Source organism: Pelophylax lessonae (assembly GCF_965119305.1).
Source record: "Pelophylax lessonae genome assembly, chromosome: 5".
Lineage (NCBI taxonomy): Eukaryota > Metazoa > Chordata > Amphibia > Anura > Ranidae > Pelophylax > Pelophylax lessonae.
The window spans coordinates 391,050,850-391,076,746 of record NC_138772.1 but is presented as its reverse complement, the minus strand read 5'-3'; the positions used below and the strand labels follow the sequence as shown (position 1 = coordinate 391,076,746).

Here is a 25,897-nt window from a genome sequence, read left to right as displayed (position 1 = left end):
ATTTCATAACAGCATGCAGAGCTGCATTCTGATGTGATTTTTAGTGAAATAAGGCAAAGTGGTTGTGACGGTATTCACCGTCACTGGAGGTGAGGAGCAGATGCTTAATGGTTTGAATTGCTTCAGATGGGACAGTAATATTTGTCAGCAATATCTTCATATAGAAATATGAAGATTTATTCCCACTTCACACTGGGAGACTTAGACTGTTGTAGACGATTGCCATGAAGTCTGACTCCTAAATAATGTGTGTATTCCATGTCCCTGCCTGCCAGACAGGCTTCCCTATTGTTTGTGTATTGAAATGGAATGTGGATTGTGTATGTCCCATTGTTAAATGTTAATGACCTCACATTGTTCTGTCCAGATGGCTATATAATTAGTTTAGGTTAATTGTGTTTCTGTATACACTTTCATCTGCATATGCTACTGTAATCAGGCAGAGGGGAGGGATTGTGTACACTGTGTGGGAGTGTAAAACTCTGTTTCTATTGGATTGTGAATGTCATGTCCAGTTCTCCACAAGGTCCACCTGGGCGGTAACCTTGTCAGGGAAAACTGTATAAAAGTCTGTTTCTTTTTCAATAAAGTTGAGTTATACTTCACCATCAATCTAGAGTCCTGTCATTCATTGGGGGAATATGATACAAGGGATTGCTATGTCCTTCATACTACCTTGGATAATCACTAAGCTCTTGAAAGAGATGGTGTAAGAGCTTGTTCCTGTTCCTTCTGCACTCTCTGGGGAAAGAGAGGTTCACCCATGGGAACCTGGAGCACTGTCATAGGTCCAGGGTGGGTAGAAGATGGCGAGACCCTAACCAACTGCGGCGGTTCGTGGGGTCTGAAGTGGTTACGGTGTCTGGTGGAGTGCTTGGAGGCCTCGGGAAGCATTAGGAGCATTCGTCAATGGAGGTACCAGGTCGGGGTGCTAGTTGATCCGTTACAGTGGTTTTAAATAGTGATGGGCCGAACACCCCCGGTTCAGTTCGCACCAGAACTCCCAAACATGGAAAAAGTTCAGACCCAAACCACGAACCCTATTAAAGTCTATGTGACCTGAACTTGAAAAATCTAAATTTCCCATTTCAAAGGCTTATATGCAAGTTATTGGCCATAAAAAGGGTATTGGGGCACAGGTACTGTCCTGGGGGACATGTATCAATGCAAATTTTCTTTTTCTTTTTTTTTTTAAGATAGTTTTCAAAGGAGCCGTTTCTTTAATGTTGCTTAAAGTGAAACAATTAGAAAAAATCCTTTAAATATAGTGCCTGGGGGGTCCCCTTAGTCTGCCTGTAAAGTGGCGCTTCATGTATAGATCCTGCTGCAGCAAAACTGACATATACCGTGTTTCCCCGAAAATAAGCCTGAGTCTTATATTAATTTTGGCACCAAAAGACACAGTAGGGCTTATTTTCGGGGTAGGTCTTAGCTGTAATGTGCTGTCTCTCTCTTCCCTCCCTGCGTGCCAAGAATCCCGTGTGAACCTAGTTTAGTGTATATAAAATCCTAGGATGCGCTTTATTAGTGTTTTATATATGTTCAGTGTGTGTTTTTGTAATACAATAGTGTAAAATACCTTCATTACATCACTGCTCTGTGCTCAGCTATGTCTCCTGTCTTTCTCCTCTCATAGCTGTCAAGAGGGGGATCTCAGCCCCTCCCCTCTGCAGTTTACACAGAAGCGCAGGGTAGATTAGATTACAATAGTATGAAATACCATCTACATCGCCGCTCCGGGCTCAGCTGATCTGCCACCCTCTTCTCCCCCGCTGACAGCTGGGGGTCACGGAAGCGCTGTTGTATCGAAGGTATTTCCCACAATTCTAATGGAATACCCGGGGGTTCTGTGTACACTGCAGAGGGGAGGGGCTGAGATCCCCCTCTGACAGCTACGGTATGAGAGTAGAAAGACAGAGCGGGGAATCAGCTGAGAGCGGAGTGGCGATGCAAGGAAGGTATTTCACAGTATTATTTTACAAAAACACACATTGGACATTATTTAAAACACTAATAAAGTGCATCCTAGGATTTTTTATACACTAAACTAGGGTTTATTTTCAGGGTAGAGCTTATACTGCAGCCCTCCCCAAAAATAACACTAGGTCTTACTTTCAGGGTAGGTTTTACTTTCGGGGAAACACAGTATAAAGAAAAAAATGACATTTAAATCGATTTTTCCTGCAAGCTTTCTTTATTTTGTAAACAATGGCTTGGGAAGCCAGGCTGTATAATGAGGCCACATTTTAGTGCACTCAGAACAAGATTAGAGATTTGTTTGGATAAACTCTGGTGTCTCTGGTGGACTTTGGATGGAAATAATACAGTTTTGCACTGCAGTGAGCAAGCCTTATGTGAAGAAGCCAAATTATAGTACACTCAGGCCAAGATTAGCATTTTTTTTTAGATAAAGTCTGGTGTCTCTTTTGCAGACTTTGGATAGAAGTAACAGGTTTGGAAAAATTAAGCTTCGGATGTTGTTGGTGCCTCCACACCGTAACCCTATAGAGGTACTCTTGATGAAAGCAAAAACTGGTCTTGCTGCAAATATTTGAAATTATATGCACCTGTCAAATAGGTGTGGAAAAATTGGGCCTTGGGTCTTGTACACCATAACCCTATAGAGGTACTCTTGATGAAAGCAAGAATTGGCCTTGCTGTGAAAATTGAAATTTCATGCACCTGTTAAACAGGTACTGAACAATAAGGCTTTGGGTTTAATTGTGCCCATGAAAAAATGGATGCAGGGCAATCCAGCAGCTTAATTGCATACTGGGCAAGTTCTGGCCAGTGGTCTATTCTCATGACCCAGAAACCGAGTGGATTATCTACTGGAAAGCTTTCCATGTCTGTTTTCGCCCCTAGAAAATCTTCCACCATATGATGCAGATGGTGCCAATGGGATGTTGAAACTGACAGCCTTGGGCACTGAGGATTACATTTTTTTTTAATGCATCACTTAGGTGGCCCCTTTCTCCACTGCTCCTCCTTTGACCAACAGAAGCCTCAAAAATACCTTTTCCATGAGACTGTAACCAGCCAGAGTCTGGAAATTCGTTACATAAACTCCTTTTTAAGGAGTCCTCAAGATATTTCATCCTGTGCTCCCTCTGCAAAGGCAGGATGAGTTACAAGACTTTCCCCTTGTAACAGTGGTCAAGGAGGGTTGCCAATCAATATTAATCCTTCTCCTTTATGCCAAGAATTCTCGGGTCCTTACGTAGGCTTTGAAAGATAAGGAAGCCCATGAACAGCAAGTTTGCAGAGGCATGAGAACCAGAGTCCTCGGGATCACTGAGGTTTATACTATCTGAAATTGCCTCCTCCCAGCCACGTTTTACTCCCAAGATTTCCGAGGACTGAAAAGCATCTCCTAAAGATTGATGTATGTCATCCTCTGCTTCATTGCCTTCAAAATGGCCAGAATACTCCTCCTCCCTCTCCTCTTGTGTGTTTTGTGGCCTCGCAAGAATGATGTCTGCATAAAGCGGGCCTTGAGAGAAAAGGAAGTCCTCCTCTGCCTCCCGCTGTTCTGCCTTGAGTGCTCTTTAAATAATGCCACACAGAGTATGCTCTATCAGGAACAAAAGAGGGATAGTGTAACTGATGCATGCATTGTCACGGCTCACCATCCTTGTCGCCTCCTCAAATGGTGACAGTACAGTGTATGCATCCTTTATCAGCTGCCATTGGCATGACGAATAAAAGCCGAGCTCCCCTGAACCTGTCCTTGTGCCATACTCACACAGGTACTGATTGATGGGCCTTTGCTGCATGTGCAGCCACTGCAGCATTGCAGTTCCACCTGGTGGGCATGTCACAATTCAGGTGGTGTACAGGCAAGTGGAATTCCCACTAAATTTCATCCAACTGAACACTGACTGTGTACAGACTCTTTTGGCCTGCCTTAGAAGATTTTGCAACCCTTAGTACAGACCAGCTGAAGCACTGCATAACATATTTTAGCCTGTCCTTAATAATGGATGACTCATCGGCTGTCAGCAGGTTCAGCAGGTTTTTTTTCAGCGGAAAAAAAAACCTCTGGCTCCCACGGTCTGGCTGCTCTGTCATGTGACATTTCTTACTAAGCTAAGTGGCAGTGATGTCACACGAGGGCGGGGCAACCCAGTGATGTCACCGGCTGACCCCTTCCCTATTTAAGAACTGTCAGACAGAGGAGCAGGCAGTCGGCGTGAGCTGGAGGTTTTATTTCTGTCTTCTTTTTGGGTTCAGCGGTGGTGGCAGGCCTCGTGATTGACATTTGATCTACTTCGGGGGACGTTTTTTTTTACACATTTTTAAATAAAGGAATTGTCAAAAACTGTGTGTGTGTTTTTATTTTTTTTTGACATTTTTTTTGGTGAATGAGTAGGGGTACAATGTACTCCTACTCATTCACATAGGGGGGCCCCAAAGTACCCCCACATGTTGAGGATATATGGCTTGATATAGTTCAGGAAGAGGGGGCGCTCACACATCCCCTCCCTTTTCTGATCTGCTGAGCTGCATGCTCAAATAAGGGTCTGGTATGGATTTTGGAATGACCACACGCCTCGTATGAATTGGGGTGGGACCCATGCTGTTTTTTTCATAATTTTTAATTGCCAGCATGTTTTCTTTACATGACAGCTGGTGAGTCATCTGTTGTTAAGGACATGGCGACCGACTTCCCGGCCCACTCCTTAACAACCAGCTCAATGTGATAAATTACCACATGAAAATATGCGGTAAATACAGCATTATCAAAACTTTACCGCAGTAGCTATTTATAGCACAATGCTTAGTGAATTGCACTTTTAAAACTGATTTAACGAAAGAGCTATTTTCCCGCATTTTATTTGCCGTTATTTAACTAATTTTACAACATTTCAACTGTTTTCAGTCTTTTTCAGGGGATTGACATTGGTTGATGGTTCCATAGAGTTTCTGTAATTTGAATTAATAAACTACCAGGTAAGAGTATTTATCTGTCAAATTTGCACCTGAATATCACTTGAACCGCTGAATGGAAAATGCAATGGACTCTGCACCAAAACTGGACCCGCATATATGTGAACCCTGCCTTAAGTTGATCCAGGGACTTTCCGAGTGCCTCTTGTGGGATTAGGAAGAAAATTTTCCGCTGCTGGAGCAAATTTGATCACGCTTTGCTGGGGGGTTTTTGCCTTCCTCAGGATCAACAGTGCTGCTCTTGTTGGTTTAATTTCATTTTAACATTTCTAAGTTTTTTGGCAATTTGTAAACATACCTTAGTCCCTAGATGTGGAAAGCAAGATGACCTTATACAATAAATAGTCTTGATTCCCAAAGCAGAAGTACAGACAAAAATTACATGATAAAAATCAATAGCCAATTGCAGAGGCATAACTAGTACCTTTAGGGCCCCGGTGCAAGAAACAATGAAAGGCCCCCCTCACCCCTGGTCAGGGCCCTTCCCTTCAAGTCTGGGGCTCTTCCCACTGATCCTAGGGCCCTTTACTCTCTTTACGGGGCCCTTTATTACGGTCCATCTTGGGGCCTCCCCACAGTGGTGGAATGCCAGGGCCCGGGTTAAAGGGTGACCTTTGTGATCCTGGAAGTTCACTCACTGGTTTCAGTAGTTTTTATTTTTTGGTATTTTAATTGTATAATTTTTTATCACTTTATTTTATTTTTTTTACAATGTCACTGACTATAACTCTGTTCATTCAGAAGAGGAAGGAGCTGGTAAATTACATATTTACTGACCCCTTCCTGGTTCTCTATTGTGACACATCCCCTGCAGCAGCCGGAAGGAGAGGGGAGGGAGGAAGCCAGCAGCACAGTGTGGCGGTGGGGGTGGGGGTGGGGGTGGGGGGGGGGTGGTGGGACCAGGGGAGCATACAGGGGTTGCTTTCACATTTTTTTATAATATTACATTTAAAGAACTAACGATTCTAGTGACTAACTGTGTGATCCTAGACTTGTGTTTTTCCAGCAGCAAAATCTGACTGATGCACTTGCTCTGTTAAATCAGTAGGCCACATATTCTGGGCATGTAAATGTTTGACTAGCTTTCGGCGCAAAATATATTGTGTTCTATTTGATATAAGAGGAATCTTAATCCCCATTACCCCCACCCTTGCACTCCTTAACTTAGGAGTGGAGCAATGGCCAAAGGGATTTCCCACCATCCTTACACATGTCCTTTTAGTCGCCAGAACTATAATTATAAGGCATTGGAAATCACAGTTGTCCCTTAATCCTTCAGAGTAGGGATGCACCGAAATTTCGGCCGATAGGGGGTTAAATATGCCGAAAATGTAGTGAGCCATTAACTTCCCTGTCCGCCGCGATCCGATGCCAGCGCTCACTGTGATTTACAGCGGTTGCTAGACCAGTGACATCCCGGGGGAGAGGGACCCAGAATGCCCAGTGACAGTGTAGGAGGATCTCATTCTCCTCCGCGCCGAATGCTGCATCGCTCCACCCACCTCCTCCCTTCAGTGCCTTCATGTGTTGTTCGCTGCGGAGGAAGGTAATGTCGATGTGTGCTGTAAAAAAAAAAACTGTTTCTCCCCTTTTGTCCTGCATAAGTGTCGGTAGTAGAACGGATTCACAGCCTAGTGCTCACCCCCTTCTTATTGCAGCGCACGAGTCAGTCAGTGTCAGTCAGTGAGTCAGTCAGTGAGTGTCAGTCAGTCAGTGAGTGTCAGTCAGTGAGGGTCAGTCAGTCAGTGAGTGTCAGTCAGTGAGTGTCAGTCAGTCAGCGAGTGTCAGTCAGTCAGTCAGTGTCAGTCAGTGAGTGTCAGTCAGTCAGTCAGTCAGTGAGTGTGAGTGAGTGAGTGAGTGTGAGTCAATCAGTCAGTCAGTGTCAGTGAGTGAGTGAGTGAGTGAGTGAGTCAGTGAGTGTCAGTAAGTGAGTGAGTCAGCGAGTGTCAGTCAGTCAGTGAGTGTCAGTCAGTGAGTGAGTCAGTGAGTGTCAGTCAGTCAGTGAGTGTCAGTCAGTCAGTCAGTCAGTGAGTGAGTCAGTCAGTGAGTGTCAGTCAGTCAGTGATTAAGTCAGTGAGTCAGTCAGTCAGTCAGTGAGTCAGTAAGTGAGTGTCAGTCAGTCAGTGAGTGTCAGTCAGTCAGTGAGTGTCAGTCAGTGAGTGTCAGTCAGTCAGTGAGTGAGTCAGTCAGTCAGTGAGTGTCAGTCAGTCAGTGTCAGTCAGTGAGTGTCAGTCAGTCAGTGAGTGTCAGTTAGTCAGTCAGTCAGTCAGTGAGTCAGTCAGTGAGTGTCAGTCAGTTAGTGAGTGTCAGTCAGTGAGTGTCAGTCAGTGAGTGTCAGTCAGTCAGTGAGTGTCAGTCAGTCAGTCAGTGAGTGTCAGTCAGTCAGTCAGTGAGTGTCAGTCAGTCAGTGAGTCAGTGAGTGTCAGTCAGTGAGTGTCAGTCAGTGAGTCAGTGAGTCAGTGAGTGTCAGTCAGTGAGTCAGTCAGTGAGTCAAATACCATTGGTAATTAAATTAACCACTTGTCAACCAGTCATAGTACATATGCTGTGACAGGGTGGCAGCTACAGGTGTACATCGCTTCCTGTTTCTGGTGTATGCCCCTGTTCTATCTATTTTAAAATCATTTGGGGGGGGAAAAGTCATTTTCGGTTTCGGTTTTCGACCAAGGGCATCCTTTATTTTCGGTTTCGGCCCAGAATTTTCATTTCGGTGCATCCCTACTTCAGAGGCACTCTTTTTGGTCAGAACTACCATCTCCTATGAAAAGGCCCAACCTATTAGTACTACCTCCTACTCTTGCCTCTTAAAAACCTGACAACCTTGGGTAGAGTGGAGTTCTGGTCACAAATTCTGATACCTAGCTTTTTAATGTCCAATGGAATTACAGAAGTTATGTTCCAGTTTGTTACTATATGGCAGTCCGCTGTGTTGTATAGTATTGATCTGTCCTGTTTACTTCCCCTATTATTTGTTTGTTGTACATGCCTTCTATATTTCAAGTGGAGCCCAGGCTCCACTTGATCAATCAAGTGATTGTTAAGTTTTTTGTTTTTTTTAAAGTAACAAACATGTTATACTTACCTCCTCTGTGCAATTAGTTTTGTACAGAGTAGCCCAGATCCTCCTCTTCTCGGGTCCCTCATTTCTGCTCCTGGTCCCTCCCTCCTATCGAGTGCCCCCACAGCAAGCAGCTTGCTATGGGGCACCCGAGCCGAGCTGCAGCTCCGTGTGTCTATTCAGAAATGGAGCTGCAGTTTGGCCCTTCTCCTGATTGGTTCACTGATTTTGATTGACAGCCGTGGGAGCCAATGGCGTCACGGCTGTATCTCAGCCAATCAGAAGGGAGAGTCCCAGGTGGCTGAAGGGACTCGTGGACATCGCTGGACAGAGAGGGGGCACAGGTGGTGCTTGGGAGGCTAGTTTACACAGAAGGCTTTTTATCTTAATGCATAGAATGCATTAAGATAAAAAACCTTCCTGCCTTTACAACTCATTTAACATTTGTGTATGCTATTTCCTTTGCATTTGCTATAAATACCAATAAAAAATTATTATAAAAAAACAGTAGGCCTTAATTACCGTACAGCACTACTAATTTGGAAGTATACCCTTTAAAAATAATAAGCAATATAGAAGTCCCTATGTGGATAAATGTTAAAAATAGTCAAAAGCATAGAAGATTCAATTCAATATTCAATTCAACTATTACCACCACCGTAGCCAAAGTACACGCTTACCAGCTTGCAAAGTGGAAGAGGGACATGCTGACATCTACGCAATCCTTGAGTCCCAGAAGAACAGGCTGTTACTATATTCTGACTGGCTTGTTTGTTTTTAAAGGCAAATATACAATTTCTTTGATGTAAGTGTAAGTGCAACTATTTGATTACTTGGAATAAAGTTTTATGTTTTTTTTTACTATGGTGAGCCTTTTTATATTTTGGGGATCACATGTGACAATGCTTCCTGGATGGTTGATCTACATGTCTAAAGAGGTTCCTCGGATGATATAAAGGCCCTGGCTGGGTTTAAGTCACAAGTGTCACTGACCTTCCGTGACAGGAGGTCTGTGCAAGCTGGCAAACGAGCACTTTGTCTACGGTGGTGATGATAATTGAAGGATCACACACTATAAGGTGGTGGACAGTTTGGACACTGATAAAGAGCATTTTCCATAACATTTGGACTTGAATAAATCACCGGTGCTTGGAGTATTGAATTGGATCTTACTGCCAGCACAACTCTGTATAAGAATACACGATTAGGGACAGTGCTATATCTCACAGAGGAGTTGCTGCTTTAATGTTCTATATATAATTTTGGTTTTTAGCGCAGTTTCTATCCTGCATGAAACAACTTCACTGAAGTTGTCTTTCAACTAATTAGTGATCCACTGACATGAAACAAGCATGAAACCAGTGAGGTCTGAACAGTTTGAGGTCCCATGTTGAACTCATATTTTGAGCCAGTGGCTCAATAGAAAGTGAAGTTAGGATCAGGAGAAGTTGTCCTTAAAGTGAACTTTCACCCTACATGGCTACCTTCCACCATCTTATTCCATCCCCTCTTTTCTCTCAAAATCACAATTTTTTCTTTCTTATTTCAGCTTTTTTTTTGGGGAATACTTCCCCTTACTTCCTGGTTTCTCACCTAGGCAAGGATGATGTTTCTCTTGCCTGCAGCCTCCTGTATCCCAGGAAGCTATGGTTCATTCTACTGTGCATGTGCCACAACATTGGGGGGGGGGGGGGCGTATTTCTCTTCCTGATACTTTCTGCTGACCCCTGATAATGTGATGGAAGGCCGACTGCAAGAACCCCGGAACAAACAGCCAACCCCCTAATGACATCAAAGAAAAATATGTCAGCAAAGGACTTGGCATGCAACAGCAGCGTGTTAGATCCAAATAGAAAACTGATCACTGGGAGCGTGAGTATGTTTTTGTGGATTAAAGGATTACAGAGCAGAGACTACCTAGCTAGTTTAGCCAAAATCAGGAGAACTGCAACATCATACATATTTAAAATCAAGTCAGTGGGATTGATTTACTAAAGGCCAACAAACAGACTTTTCACTTTGTAAGGGAAGCTGCACTTTGCAAGAGAATTTGCCCCAGAAACTCTGCTAACTTCCATTAGCCAATCATGTGAAAGCAAAAATTATATTTTTTCTTCTTAATTTTCCTTGCACACGTTTGGGTATCCTTTGCATTGTGAAACTTGAACACACTAAGCAAATTCCCTTTCAAATTGCATTCTCCCTTATAAAGTGAACAGCCTATTTGCCTTTGGTAAATTAACCTTAGTGTATTTCGATCCTTACACGTTTGCTTTAAAACCTCCATTCCTAATAGGTGAAGAAAGCTACAGTCATATTCTGACTGATCAAAGTTTGCCTTACACTCAGGCTTCTATCTATCGGGATCTGTAACAAAGAATCCTATAGATTTCCTTGTAACATATAAATGCTGCCTCAGTGATTACATACAATGTAGCATGATTAGCTAATTTTCCTTTTAGAATCCCCTATGATTTACAATGTTTACTAAAAAATATCATTAAACAGCAGGTGTTTCTAACACGCTAGAACTCTATGTTACCATGGATTTAATTGGATGTGAAGCATGTACTAGCTATATCATACAAATACGTAACACACTCTATCCCACGGAATTCCTGCATCTCAATACCAGCCGATGACTGCAAGCTCTGCTTACCTTATCACATACAAATCCACTCCAGGTAAGCTGCTATCTGTTGTCTCATCTCACCTGGAGCTGCGAGAGGTAGCCACGCCTGTCTTTTAAATGATGTCAGTCTCAAAATAAACATCTTCATCAAATATATGTGAGAGTTAAGCTGGCAGATCATGTTCAACTGAAACACGCATTAAAAAAAATTCCATAGCAACAAAGATGACAGCATGACAACCGTTGTTACTACTGCATAAGCATTAAAAAATCTACTCACAAAAATACTCCTACACAGGATTATTTTATTTGTATCAGGGAAAAAGGATATGAAATAGAAGATATTTGAGTATTAATTAAAGCCAACTCCACCAACACTAGAGGAGGATTGTTAATCATGTATCAGTTGTATGATGAGGTGTTCATTGTAGTAGATGTTCATTACCATGGTGACCGCACTCAGGAGGAAGGCATGAAGTTGGAATGTGTCATAAATGCAGGTCTACATTTCTTTCTAGTCCTAAATGTTTTCACTATGTTATGGAATGTAGCGAGACAATGCTATTCATCTAACAAGACTGCCAACAACAGATACTAAGTTGTTTAGGTAAAACTCTGGTTTCCCCAAAAAAACAAAAGAACTCAAGGCAAGACCCTAAGAGTCTGACGTGCATATAAAATGTTACCTCTAAAATGTCTTATCCCCTCTATGTATTCTATACTGCCGTATAGTGGTGGTCAACCTCAGTCCTCCATACCCCAGTTCTTCTGCATTGTTTCAGTTCTCTTCAAAGACTTACAGGTAAAGTAGAACTACAGGCAAAACTTATTTTTTTTTTCATTTTGGATAGAGCGGGTTATAATCCCTGTCAGATTTTTTTTTTTTGCCATCTGTGTCCTATTGCGGAAAGTTCCCTTCACTTCCTGTCCCATAGCCAAACAGGAAGTGAGAAGAAATCCCTTCAAATTAAGGGAATTCCTTGGGGCCCGCAAGTCAGCAGAACTAGTGTCGCCATTGGAAGATTTTCTGGGGACAACTCAAAATTTGGGATTTTCTTTTACTTTCACTTTCAATGATAATGGTAAACAAAACAAATATGTATACATATATATATTATATATATATATATATATATATATATATATAAAAGTACAGTAAAACTGCAGGAAAGGGCACTGGGGGGCAAACTAATGTGAATTTATTTTATTTTGTAATGTATCAGTGTGTTTGGTGTGTTTTACTATTCGAATTTGCCGCCGGTTCCACCCCGCTGTGAGCGTCACGTCGCAGGAGACGGAAGCCGGGGCACAGAGCATCAGGAGGAAGATCCGGCTGCCGCACACAGCCGGGATACATCGCTGGATCCCGGGGACAAGGTGAGTACCCTCTCTTACAGGATCCAGCGATCTCCCTAGCGGTACCCCGAGTGTGGCTCGGGGTTACTGCTAATGGCTCTGAAATTTCACCCCGAGCCACACTCGGGAATACCGCTAAGGAGGGTAAGGGTAACACAGACAGCAATAAAAACTAACAGGTGTTCTAATCTCTCTCTACTCTATCCAAAACTAAAAAAAAAAAAAGTTTTGCCTTTAGTTATACTTTAAGTATGCAAACAGGCAATTTTAATATCTTGCTAGATTTCACCACATGTTGACAATTATCTCTATAGCAGGGCATCGATTTCAATGGGCTAAAAATTAGAATATTGCTGGCAAGTAGCTAAATCCCACAGCAGCATGAGCTTAAGGGTGCATTCACACTGAGAGTGTTAACCATGCCCAGGCATTGTTCACCCCTTGAGCAGGTTCATTTATGTAGTGTTGATGCTCTGTTCAGTGCTTGGGAATGGTTAATTGTACCGTGCCCAGAACCACTTGGCAGAGATGTTTCTGGGTACAGTTCACTTGTGGTCTAGAACGGTTCTCTTCAGAGAGTGAAAACTGTTGCTGAGCACAGATCTTTCATAGATTGCTGAGCACAGAAGCAGGGATCACTGTGGTCTGAATGATGTAAGTGTGCCCAGGAGCACTTATTTCAAAGATCAGCTGGGAGAGTGTGGAGGGACAAAATTGAATTTGTGCAGTTCAGTTCAGCTGTACCCAGTGTGGGTGCCCCCTGAAATACTTTGTGTTGTCCTAACCTTGGTTACTGGATGAATATAATTCCAGTCTACTGAGGGGTTTAAAGGTAAATTCCAGGTATGCATATTGTTGCATATTTACATTGGTCTAGCTGGACCAACGTACATATATGGTACATGTGTCATACCTGAAAAACGGCTGCAAAAACTGGAAATCAACATAGAAGGCACCACCACTGCAGTGATCGCTGCTAGCTTCTGGGTCCTGTGCTGAGTGGCTGCTCTTCTGCTTAGTGAACAAAGGAGGTCACTTGTTCAGCACAGGTGACATTCAGAGAACACATAGCATTTTCTCAATGACTGAAAAGCATTCTTTGATTGGATGAAGGTCACCACCAGCATTTCCACCTTGTCCAGAATCTGGAAGTTAGTGGCCATAACTGTAGTAGTGGTGTCTACTACAGTGGTTTTCAGCTTCCATGGGGATCCCGCAGGTAAGACGCATGCATACTTAAATTGGTCCAAGCTGAACCAATGTAACTATGCAAAGACATCTATACCTGATAATTCAGCTTTAACCATTTATCACCTCATTTAAAGTACAGTGATTTGAAATTGCCAAGTAGCATGATGTAATGTAACTCTATCATAAAGTTCAATATAACAGAAAACCTCATGATAGACAAAATACCTAGCATGCATAGGCTATCCTCCTTCTGACATTTATTGTTACTGGGTTGTAGTCAACAGGCAATAGTATTCAGATCAGGAGAACTGACTTATCTTTTAACTGACTTACCTTGCTGTATACTTGTTTCACCTGATTAGCTCATACAATATCACAGCAATCTTGTCATATTAAAAAAGCTACCCAAATGTCCCTGCAAAAGAAGAGATATTATACTATACTATCTGACAGCCCATGTCCCCTGCCTTTCCTCCACTTCAGTGATTCAGCCTCTGCCAGTCTCTTCAGCATTCAGTACCTCTTGGAAAATCAGATTCTGTGATTCCTGCCATGCTCTGTGGTTCTATCCTGTGGCCCATACACCAGTGTTAGGTTCTGCAGTGATGTAGGGGTCAAAGGATAGAACCACAGTATGCAGTGGGGGACAGAGGCAGCCAACATTCAAAAGTGTCAAATGCTGAAGAGACTGGTGGAAGTCACAGTGCTGGAATGGAGCAGAGGTAAGTATATTACCTATTCTGTTTCATGGACCTTTTGCATCCCAGTGAGTTCAAAATTCAAACTCTGTCCTTTGAGGTTAATTGCAGCCACTTGGATGTGTTTGCTTCAGTTTGGCCACAGCATCACTATGAAAACATTTTCAGATATAATGTATTTTTAAAGGTCTAAATTTTGATTCAGTTGTAAATATGTTGTTGTTTTCAGATGGGGATGCACCCAGCTGTGCAACATATGAATCCATTTTTTTGCTAAATTCTTTAAAATATTTTCATTTCAGAACTTGCATCTTGACATTTAAAACCACAGATAAACAGATATTCTGGTATTTGACGAGCTCTACGTTCCTAACAAGCCCATGTAATATTGATGACACCTCCTGACATCCTGGTGAGTTGGCTTGTGACCTTAGCAATACAAAAATGTAATTCCACTAGTTCTGGTAATAATACAAGCTACATTATGTTGATTGCATACACTTATACTTTCATTTTGAAATATTATGTTTAGCTGGTATATGTTGTTAATAGTAAAAAACACGTTTGTTATTGCCTCAAATAAAGAACACGTGACAGTTCTGGAACTTAAACAAAATGACACTGCTTTATATGAATATATATATTTATATGTATATATATATATATACACACAGTATCTCACAAAAGTGAGTACACCCCTTACATTTTTGGAAATATTTTATTGTATCTTTTCATGGGATAACACTGAAGGAATGACACTTTGCTACAATGTAAAGTAGTGAGTGTACAGCTTGTATAACAGTGTCAATTTGCTGTCCCCTCAAAATAACTCAACAGACAGCCATTAATGTCTAAACCACTAAAAACAAAAGCGAGTACACCCCTAAGTCAAAATGTCCAAACTGGGCCCAAAGTGTCAATATTTTGTGTGGCAGCACCAATGAATAGTAATCATAGAGATTATCACAAAGAGATGAGCAGAAAAGATCCTCCAGCACCAGTGAATGGGATGGAAAGATGATTCATCAATCACCACGTGAGTAAATCTAAATCTGCTTACCAGATGGAATTGACCCTCAAGTTATAGAGAGGTCAAAACCAGTGAAGATCAAATGTATAGAATGCCAACTGTTGTATCAAAGGCAATGTGGTAACCAAAGAATAGCTCTCCTCAACACCGGCGTCAGGACACCTCAGAACAAAAAAACTAGAATGGTGCAGTAGGTCCAAACTGATACATAGTTTATTGGTGCATTGGCGGATTGTTTTGAATATCGTGTACACGCCTATTTTATCTCCTCAATTGTAAGTGTTATTTCACCAATAAATTATGTATTCCCCAAAAGGGGAAGCACTGCTTGTTCGCACCCTCCCCCCTCCACTACCACATTTGGCACTTTTTGGGGGGGGGGAGTGGGTATCTGGTTTTGACAGGTACCCAGTCCCACTTTCTGGTAAGATCGCTGCACAGCGATTTACGTAATGTCCGGCCTCTCCTCCTTCCCTCACTGCCTTCTGGGATCTGTGTGCCCCAGAAGACAGTGGAACCATTCAGAAAGTGCAGCGCAACACGCGCATGTGCAGTAAGAAACCGGCTGTGAAGCCTGAAGGCTTTACTGCGAGTTTCCCTTACTTGCAATGCTGGTGCCTGCACCCTGCACCCTGCACCCAATAGACGAATACCTTTACAGGCAATTGTCCTTATATTAACCACTTAAGCCCCAGAGGATTTGGCTGCTCAAAGACCAGGCTCTATTTTGTAATTCGGCACTGCGTGACTGTAACGGACAATTGCGTGGTCGTGCGATGCTGTACCCAAATGAAATTGACGTCCTTTTTTTCCCACAAACATAGCTTTCTTTTGGTGGTATTTGATCACCTGTGCGATTTTTACTTTTTGCGCTATGAACAAAAAAATAGCGACAATTTTGAAAAAATAACAATATTTTGCACATTTTTTATATTAAATTTCTCAAAAAAAACCCAGTAAAAATCAAATTTTTTTAACATTTTAGGCCAATTTGTTTTCTGCTACATATTTTTGGTAAAAAAAAATTGCAATAAGCGTATTTTGATTGGTTTGCGCAAAAGTTTTTGCATTTAATAACTACAGGAAAGATTTATGTCATCTTTATTGTTTTTTTTTAACTAGTAATGGCGGCGATCTGCGATTTTTTTTGCGGGACTGCGACATTGTGGCGGACAGATCGGACCCCTGACTCACATTTTTGACACTTTTGGGGGTACCAGTGACATTACTACAGTAATCAGTGCTATAGGGAAGGGGTTAACTTTATTAGTGATCAAGGGGTTAAGTGTGTCCCTAGGGGCATGATTCTAACTGTCAAGGGGCGTGGCTTGCTAGATCGTAACAGAGACATACGATCCTACATAGCAGGATCGCATAGCCTCTGTCATGATCTAAGGGAGAATGACAGATGGCTGTGTTTACATCAGCCGTCTGCCTTTCTCCCTCTCCTGAGCGAGATCGCGAGTGGCCGGCGGACATCGGAGCCGCCGGTCACACGCGCGGGGATGTTAGTGAACGAGCGGGGGCAGGCTCATGGGCGAGTGACGTATTGGTACATCACTTCATCACTTTGCCCAAGAGGGGCTGACGGCCGCAGTATATAGTCGTGCGGCGGTCGGCAAGTGGTTAAAAGTTAGAAACTGCAGTATTTGTGAACACCACATGAACACCAAGCATCACGTACATGTTCTGGTGTGTGAAACTATTTCCTCTGACCCTTTATGTTATTCCAGTGCTGATTATCATACTTAAAGTGAAACTTTAGTCAGAAAATTAAGTCCTGCTAGATAACTTCAGGCTGGCCCCTTATGCAGGTATAGCTATGTAAAATATTAAAAATACAGTAAGTGTCTATACTATTTAAAATCCAGTAATACACTGTCTGACTCTGCTGCACAAATGCTCATTTTCTCTCAATTTTTAGGCACTGCTGAGCTTGTAGAGGCCGATCTGCTGACAGCCTTAAAGAGGAATTAAACCTATTCTTTACAGGCAAGGAAATGCTTTTGCAACTGCCATAGTGCTGCATATGTGATCAGTTATAACACCAGTCATTTGATGATTTGACATTTTGGTTGAGGACACAAGCAATTGTGACAGGTAGCGATCCTGGCATTCCAGGAATGTAATCGTTTTTTTTTTAAACTGTTGAATCGATGTGTTTAGTTCCATTTTATTATTTCCTTCTGTTCAGGGGCTCTGGGCTTCAGAAAAATGGCAGCCTTTTAGTAAAAAGAAACAGGAACAATGCTGGAGGCAACTTACAGCACACACTAATTTTGGAAGTACAATTATTAATGTGGAATGTATGTTCCTTGCTAAAAAACATTGTTTTTTTATCAAGTTGTTATGGGTAAAGTTCTGCTTTAAATATTGTTCTATTACTGACTGGTTCTATCTTCTTAGTTCAGTCTGTGTGCCTCCTACTTTGACTTCAACTTTCTGCCCATTCATTATTGCTTCTTCCAGACCAGTACCTTTGCCACAACATTGCATTGAAGCCTCCTAACCTGACTGGTTGTTTTTTGACTTTGCCTTTGCCAGTTGAAGTGGTACGCCTTTGATTTCCTATCTGCAAAGTCAGTTGATAGCTGTGCGGCAACTCTATGACCTGGGATTGCTACCTTGAAATGGTTTCTAAAAAAGATGCTGGTTAGACTATTTGCATGAGCCCAACACTATTACAATAACTTCACCTTCCATGGCATAAGGGAAAGAGATTCATGGAAAGAACTGTGACCTATGAGACACAACAAGAGCATCAGGTGTAATATGGTGAATGAACATTAGAGTAACATTAGTGTAACATGCAAAGCCAACTCAATAAAACCCCTTTTGATATCTTAGTTAGTCCACACCCTCTCTTCTAATAGGGACTGTAACGTGGGAAATGGAAGACAATTTCTATTCATCTCAAGCTTTCCTTCAGAAAACATTCAGCAGTTTAAACGCTAGATTCAAAACGTAATAATGTAATAAATAGTATTACTTATGCCCCGTACACGCGTTCCGATAATCGTACGACAAAACTTGCTTTCGACCTGATCGCACGATAATTTGATCGTTAGTACACAGCTTTCAACAGCCGATCACAACAGTTGGTCCAAAAAAATCCGAAGGGACAAAGAGGAAAACTTCTGTCATACGACAGCTTATCGGACGATAATCGTTTAATCAGTACAGTTCAGCAAAAAATCGATCGACAAATACCACGCATGATCGGAAACAGTAAAATGACGTTGCACGACGCAGGGGTCAGACGTATATATGACATCACTTCCGATACGTAGCTATGAAAAATACACCTGAATACAGTGAATCGTACAAAGAAAATCTGATGCTTTGATTATTACGGTACGATTATCGGAACGTGTGTACGGGGCATTAGAAATACACCCATGGATTTAACTGTTTCCCAAAACAGTTACATTCAAGGCATGCCATGAATGATAACTGACAAAGCTGCTTGTGTTCTTAACTGATCTGTCAAACAATCAAATGACTGGTGTTATAACTGATTACATGTGTAACAATATATCAACAGCAAATCAGACAGAGGCTAAGATGGCAACTTTCTTGGCTATAAAGAATAGATGGGTTTAGCTTTAAATAACTTGCATATTGCATATAGGAGAATCATGGAGCTGCTATTAAGAATTTTAAAAGCCCTTTCAGAAACCCAATGACATGTGCAGTACAACATTACAATGTGAAATGTGCTTTATTCATAGCTATTTAAGTAAGATTGCTATATTTATGTTTAATATGCAATTGCCATGTTCCAATGAGAAAGAAAGAATGCATTCATACTTTACTGTACCTTCTAGATCAATAAACAGCATGTATCAAACAGGTAGAGCATTTTACTGTATGTTCAACTGATATTCTATGCTTTTCACCATGTGCACTTGAAGTATTTCTATATCTCTCCATTTGTGCCAGAGAGACAATCATTGTTCTATGAATAGCTCTCATACGTGAGCCGCAATCCTCTCCAAATCACAGCTATTCTTACTGTGTTTATGATTTGAAAAAATAATTCCAGCATTTAAATAGAGCTCCAGTGTTTCTTCTGACCTACATTTACTAAGACAGTTCCTGTCTTCAGCTGAATAGTTTTGAACATTTTTTTTTTCGTAGAACGCTTTACAAGCCACAAGCAATCCTATGTGCAAGGCCTTTTAGTTCCTGAAATACCATTACAGTGAAGATCAGTGAGATGTCAGATTCTGTGAAACTCACTCTCTATTCAGGGTGTAAAAGAACACGCCAAAAACTTTGATAACCTAATATATTGAAGAAGTATGCTGTAAAATAGATTATAGAATAATAAAAAAGTGAACTAAAATGTGATTTATCTTCCCTTTGCTTTCCTGAGACCAGCAGTTTAATGTAGCTCTATGGAACAGAAATGTTGAAAACTGCAAGGCAAGGTAATAAAATAATAGATATTAAAAATATTGAATATTTAGCTATTATTATTCAATAATTGTAAAGTCGAACTTCAGCCAAAGTTTTTTCTATAAAGTGGGGAATGTTTAGCATCAATTTTGTTTTTTAAGTCTATTTCCCGATTTGTGAGATTTTTCCAACATTAGATAAGATCACACCTTTGACAGCTGTCATAAGCACACATTTCCCTTGCCTCCTCTTCTGGTAACACTTGTCAAACTTTTCCTTACCTATTACCTTCTGTCCTGACAACAACTGTCACTTGAGATGAGAAATGAGGGCAAATTTCCACAACAGGTACAAAGACAGGAATGAAATCCCCCAAACAGTTCTTCTCTTTGCCATTCCTTGCAACACTAAAAAACTCTGGGTTTCCCCTTTAATATAAAGTAGAAATCCACCCTAACACTAAAATCTCTAAATCTTCAGGCATCCACAAGCTAAGACTAACCTATCTAGCCATGTAAAGAAGAAATACCTTTTTTGAAGCCGTTCCAGTCTGGTCTCCAGTGGCGGAAGCTCTGCAGAGGACACAGCCGACAACGGCTGGGAAATGGCTAGGAAGTGCCGTCAACCATAGCGTTACTATGGGGCTTCCGTTGTCGGCTGCCTCTTCTGCACCCACATCCACAGAGGAGCTGCCGTTTACAGCTTAGCGTGGGACCAGACAGGAGCAGCTTCAGAAAAGGTATGTATAGCGATTTCTTCTTTACAGGACTAGAGAGTTTAATCTTAGATCATAGATACCTGTAGATTTAGAGATGTTGGTGTTAGGGTGGACTTCTACTTTAAACAATATTCAATACATAATGCCTCTGTAGACTATTTAAAATGGACCTTTCAGTAATTTTATGCATCTGCATGATTCAATTTCTGACTTGTCACAATTTACAGGCACAGTAAAAGTTTTCAGAAAAGCTGTAGTTTTAGTCTGTGTCAAACATTTGTACTTTCAAGAATCGCCCAGGTAACATGGTTTACATGATTGTGTCAGCTCTTAGCTTCTTAGTCCAGAAAGTAGACCCTGGATGACGCCTGAACAAAGATGGCACCATCTTTTTGAAGAAGAAAAAAAAAACAAATGAAGGCATTGTCAGAAAATGACTGTGAGATGTAATATATATGCCTAGAAGCATTACACTTAAACATTACTGCGTATGCATACACTTAGCATGAAAAATAACTTAGATGGTGGGTCCACTTTAAGAAATTTCTGTTATCAATGAGTACTGTCCATATTTTGTTCATTGGCATATATAGTTGTCTGAAAGAGTTATTGCTTGTAAAGAAAACACATTCTTTAAAGATAATTTATAAAACTGGTGCACAGAAACTATGTGGAACATTACCCATAGCAAAAAGATTCCTTGTTTCATTATCCTGGTGAATAAATGATGAAGCGTGATCAGGGAATAGGCTCTACTTTTCTCAAATTTTTATCGCTCCAATTGTTATACATCTAAGTTATCTCCTTTGCTCAGTGGAAAGCTCAGTTAAAACCTTAAGGGCCGGTTCACACCATGAATCACACTGGAACACGCTGTGCGTTCCTGTGCGATTCACATGCAATCTAGGTGCAGTGCAATTTAAGTCCATTCATTTGAAAGGGTTGAAATTGCATGCACTACTTTAGTTTTGGTTCACACTAGTGCGGGCTGGGCGACCCTTGTTCACTCAGGCATGGCAGCCTATTTATTTGAATGGGCTGCTGTGCCATGTGAACCACATAAAAAAGTTGCATGTGCCCTTTTAAAAACACGACCGCAGGGAAGCTGCATAGTCTTTTTGACAATGCAGTTTCCCTGCAGAGTCCGCATACACAATCGTGCTGCGGGCTGAGATACGTGGAGGTGCCATTGAGAATAAATGGCAGCTCCACACATCTCGTAAGAGCAGTGCAATTTGGTTGCGGGAAGCAATGCGCTTCCCCCAGTTTCAACCTGCATGCATGGACCACACTAGTGTGAACCAAGCCTTATAAAACAAAAGGAACCAGATAGCATTGTACTACTGCATTTGCGACCTGTGTTTGGGGTGTCATTAAGTAAACATCGACACCTGCTGTTACCATTGGGTTCTATCCCCCCCCCCCCCTTTCCTATTTTTCCTACATCGTTAGTTTCTATACTACAGGGAGACACAACACCATGAGATATGCGAAATACAACTATCCTTTATCTTGAATCATTTATAGATACGTGCTACTCTCCAAACTATGACCCTCCAGTTGTTGTGGAACTACACATCCAATAAGGCATTGTAAAACTCTGACATTCACAGACATGACTAGGCATGATGGGAATTGTAGTTCCTGAACAACTAGAGGGCCATAGTTTAGAGACCCCTGCCCTAGATAATAGTAATTAACTTCTCCTGAAGAAGCAGTCATCCCCGCGAAACATCTAGAGGACACCCCATCACCAGCAAAAAGCAATTAGAGAAAAATATGCATCTTTGTAACTAATGTTTTTATTCATATATATGGATATATGTTCTTTTTAACCAATTTTGTATGAATAAAATGTAAATTATTTTATAACAGGTGTCACTTCCTGGGTACCGAGATAGTCCATTCCTTTCCCTGCCAGGGGCACAATAGGGGTAGCCTCGTGCTTTCCAAATATTGCTATCTTCAGGATGATGGTATACCCATACTTGTAATACCATAGCTATTTCAAGGCACACACCTCATTAAGTTAACATTGACACCATGGATTGAAGAAAAGAAAATTGCTTGATTCCCTCCCGCTACGCTGTTGTATTCTGACAGTGGGAGGTTTCTCTGCTGTCAGAATAAAATGATTACTGCCGCTGACTATAGCCAGTGGCAGAGATCATGTGAAAGAAAACCCCCCCCCACAGACTGGTTGTATTGAAGTTGATTGATTGATTGACTTCAGTATAATCAACTTGCCCGTAGATGGATCGAAATTCAGCCTGCTGAACCAGCCAAACTTGATCTATAACCAGCTTAAGCCTTCATGCACACAGGTGCTTAACAACTCCTGTGTGCTGAGGTGTAAAATCCCTGGTACTTTCTGATGCCCAGGGAGCCAAGCGTGCCGCGTACAGCCACCAATACAAATGCATGAAGCTACTTTCGCTTTTGGGGAGAAGCGTTGTACGTGCATGCACAGGTAAACGCCGATGCAGAAGCCATCGGCTTTTACCCAAGAACAGCTACGTACAGCCATTCACTTGTATTGAAGGCCGCATGGGGCACGTGTGGCACCCGGAAGCTAGCATTCACTGAGGATTTTTTGACACCTCAGCAGGCAGGAGCTGCTAAGCATCAATGTGCATGAGGCCTAAGTTCTATTTTCTTTATGATGTACATTTGGTGTTTCTTTTGCATTTTGTCATGAGGGAACTTATGTTAGTGTCCTTGTTTTTTGTAATTTTTCTCATAACTACAGTGAAAAAAAAGAAAAAGCCAGAAACAGATGTTACCAAGATATGTGGGATTTCTGTCTGAATCTTCATATTCATGCAAACGCAAATGACTGTAATGATTGATGCTAGCCTACAAATGTCATCTGAAATCAATTGGACAAGCCTAAATAAATATAAAGCAATTGTTGTCTTTGCGGCATAAATTCAAATTTTTTCAGTGGAAGTAATGTGAAGACTATTAGCATGATTAGTGAGTATAAGTGAAAAAAAAAAGAAAACTTTTTGTCATTTTGTCTATTTTAACTATTTCCTTGTTATGGTCACCTGAGATCTTTTGCTGAAAGCAATATTTTATCCTAATAATATAATGGAGCGCTCTAAATGCTTAATGTTGTTCAAACAGATGTACAATCTGTCTAAATTCTCTCTTATGGCAATAGACTCTAAAGTACACGTTCATCCTCATGAAATTACATTTAGCTAGCTAAATCACTGTGGGGTTGATTTACTAAAATTGGAGAGTGCAAAATTTGGTGCAGATGTGCATAGTAGCCAATAAGCAATGAGTAGCACGCTTTGGTTCAGAGGAAGAGGGTTCTCCCTCGAAACGCGTCAACCCAGCCAAACATTTGCGGACACCAGCATGTCATCCAGTACAGGGGTTCCCTGGTTATTTTGGAGACGACTGGTTCCATTGTGTTTTATGTGCACTATCATCACTCATTTGTGAGTATGTATATCTTCAGATTTTAATAAACCTCTTTAGTGGTAATGTACAAGGTAGGTGCGCCCTTCTTTTGTTGTCTTTCAGTGTATTTTGGATACAATTGGTCCTGAGGGGGCAGCAAAACATAAGTGGTGCATACAAAGACCATATAAGAAAACTTATCCTATGTTACATACCACCCGAGTGTAGGAGAATTTTTGTTAGTAGCCAATAAGCCCCTATCTTTAGCTTGTTCAATTAATCTTTGGCAAAAAAAAAACCTGGAAGCTGATATGTTTCTATGCAGAGCTGCACTCGATTTTTCACACTCCAGTTTTAGTAAAGAAACCTCTGTGTATCAATGACGCCCCTGAGTCTGTCTGTTGCAACTAAATGGTTAGATGGTCTAAATGGAAGCTCGCATGAACTAGAGAAGTGTAGTACACTTCTCAAAGAGTACAGGCGGCATCCACTAACCTAAGGTTGCCAATGTGGCCTGGGCACAGTTAGAAGAGCGAGAAGATAGGCAAAATTTTTAAAAACAATAGCAATCACATTAAAATATAACTATAGGCAACACTTTTTTTTAAGGTTTTGGATAGAGTCGAGATGACTTAGAGCTCCTGTCAGGATTTCATTGCTGTCCGTGCCCCTGTTAGAAAGATTCACCCTCTCTCTTTGTCCTGTGTTTTTATCATTGAAAGTCAAAGTAAAAGAAAATCCCAAATTTTGGGTTGTCCCCAGAAAAGTAATAGAGGAGAAATCTTTCAATGGGGACACTAGTTCTGCTGACCTAAGGAGCCCCAATGGATTCTCTTAATTTGCAGGGATTTCCTCTCACTTCCTGTTTTGGTTATGGGACAGGAAGTAAAGGCAAATCTCTCCAATGAGACACATGACAGGGGTTATAACCCTCCTTTACTGTATCCTAAAAAAATAAAATGCCTGTAGTTCTACTTTAACTCCTACTATAAGCATCTCATTAAAAAATAGCTTTAACCACTTGCTGACTGCCCTATAGCAGTTTTACTGATACAGGGAGGCAGCACTTCACAGGAAAGGGGAAGGGCCGCTTCTGCTGTGATATATCACAACAGAAGCCAATCTGCGGGTGCAGGGCACTTGATGTCCTCTGGCACACACTGATCATTGGTAAACTACACAGAACAGGGATCTGCCTGTGTAAACAAGACAGATCTCCGTTCTGACAAGGGGGGGAGGTTTGATTCTGTGTTCCTGCAAAGCAGGGAATAGAATCCATCTCTTCCCCTAGTAAAAGTAGCACAAACACTGTCTACACACATAGTTAACTCTTTGATTGCCCTAATTGTTTAACTCCTTCCCAGCCAGTGTCATTAGTTTAGTGACAGTGCATATTTTTAGCACTGATCATTGTATTAGTGTCACTGGTTCCCATAAAGTGTCAAATATGTCAGTTAGTGTCCAAATATCGCAGTCCCGCTATAAGTCGCTGATCCCCCTCCATTACTGGTAAAAATAAATAAAAATTCCATAAATACATCCCATAGTTTAAAGTCGCTATAATGTTCGCGTAACCCATTAATATATGCTTATTGGGAGTTAAAAAAAAAAAACATGTAGCAGAATACATATTGACCTAAAGTTATGAAGAAATTAGATTTTTATTTTTTTGGATATATTTATAGCATAAATTTTTGGTCTTTTTTTTATAGAGCTAAATAATTTCTAAAAAAGGCAGCGATGATCAAATACCACCAAAAGAAAGCTCTATTTGTGGGAAAATAATGACATAAATTTTTTTTTTTTTGTACAATGTCCCATGAATTCACAATTGTCAGTTAACCACTTTACCACTAGAGCATTTTGCTGTCTTACGTCTGGGCCACTTTTTGCGATTCGGCGCTGTGTGACTTTAACTGACAATTGAGCAGTCGTGCGACGCCATACCCAAACGAAATTTATGTCCTTTTTTTCCCACAAACAGAGCTTTTTTTGGTGGTATTTGATCACCTGTGCGATTTTTACTTTTTGCGCTATAAACAAAAAAAAGCGTAAATTTTGAAAAAAACAACAATATTTTTCAAATTTTTTTATATGAAATTCCCCCCAAAAAAATGTAAAAATCAAACTTTTTTTACATTTTTGGCCAATTTGTTTTCTGCTACCTATGTTTGGTAAAAAAATTCACAATAAGCGTATTTTGATTGGTTTGCGCAAAAGTTATTGCGCTTACTAACAAAGGGAAAGATTTCTGTCATTTTTGGTGTTTTTTTTTAACGCGTAATGGCGGCAATCTGCGATTTTTTTTGCGGGACTGCAACATTTCGGCGGACAGAACGGACCCTTGACTGACATTTTTGACACTTTTGGGGGTACCAGTGTCATTACTGCAGTAATCAGTGCTATATATATGCACTGTTACTGTAAAAATGACACTGGCAGGGAAGGG

General features: G+C 41.1%; 1 protein-coding gene across 4 annotated transcripts in view; it reads right to left on the bottom strand.

Moving 5' to 3' along the window:
• Nucleotides 1-25,897, bottom strand: part of DLGAP1 (DLG associated protein 1) — an 876,465-nt gene that overhangs the window by 605,089 nt on the left and 245,479 nt on the right. The window contains exon 1 of one of the 4 annotated variants that reach the window (XM_082258775.1): nucleotides 10,668-10,759. The exons of the other annotated variants lie outside the window; for them this stretch is intronic. The gene's annotated coding sequence lies outside the window, so the exon portion shown is untranslated. Of the gene's footprint in view, nucleotides 1-10,667; nucleotides 10,760-25,897 lie in introns of those variants that run through there. 4 annotated transcript variants of the gene reach the window in all.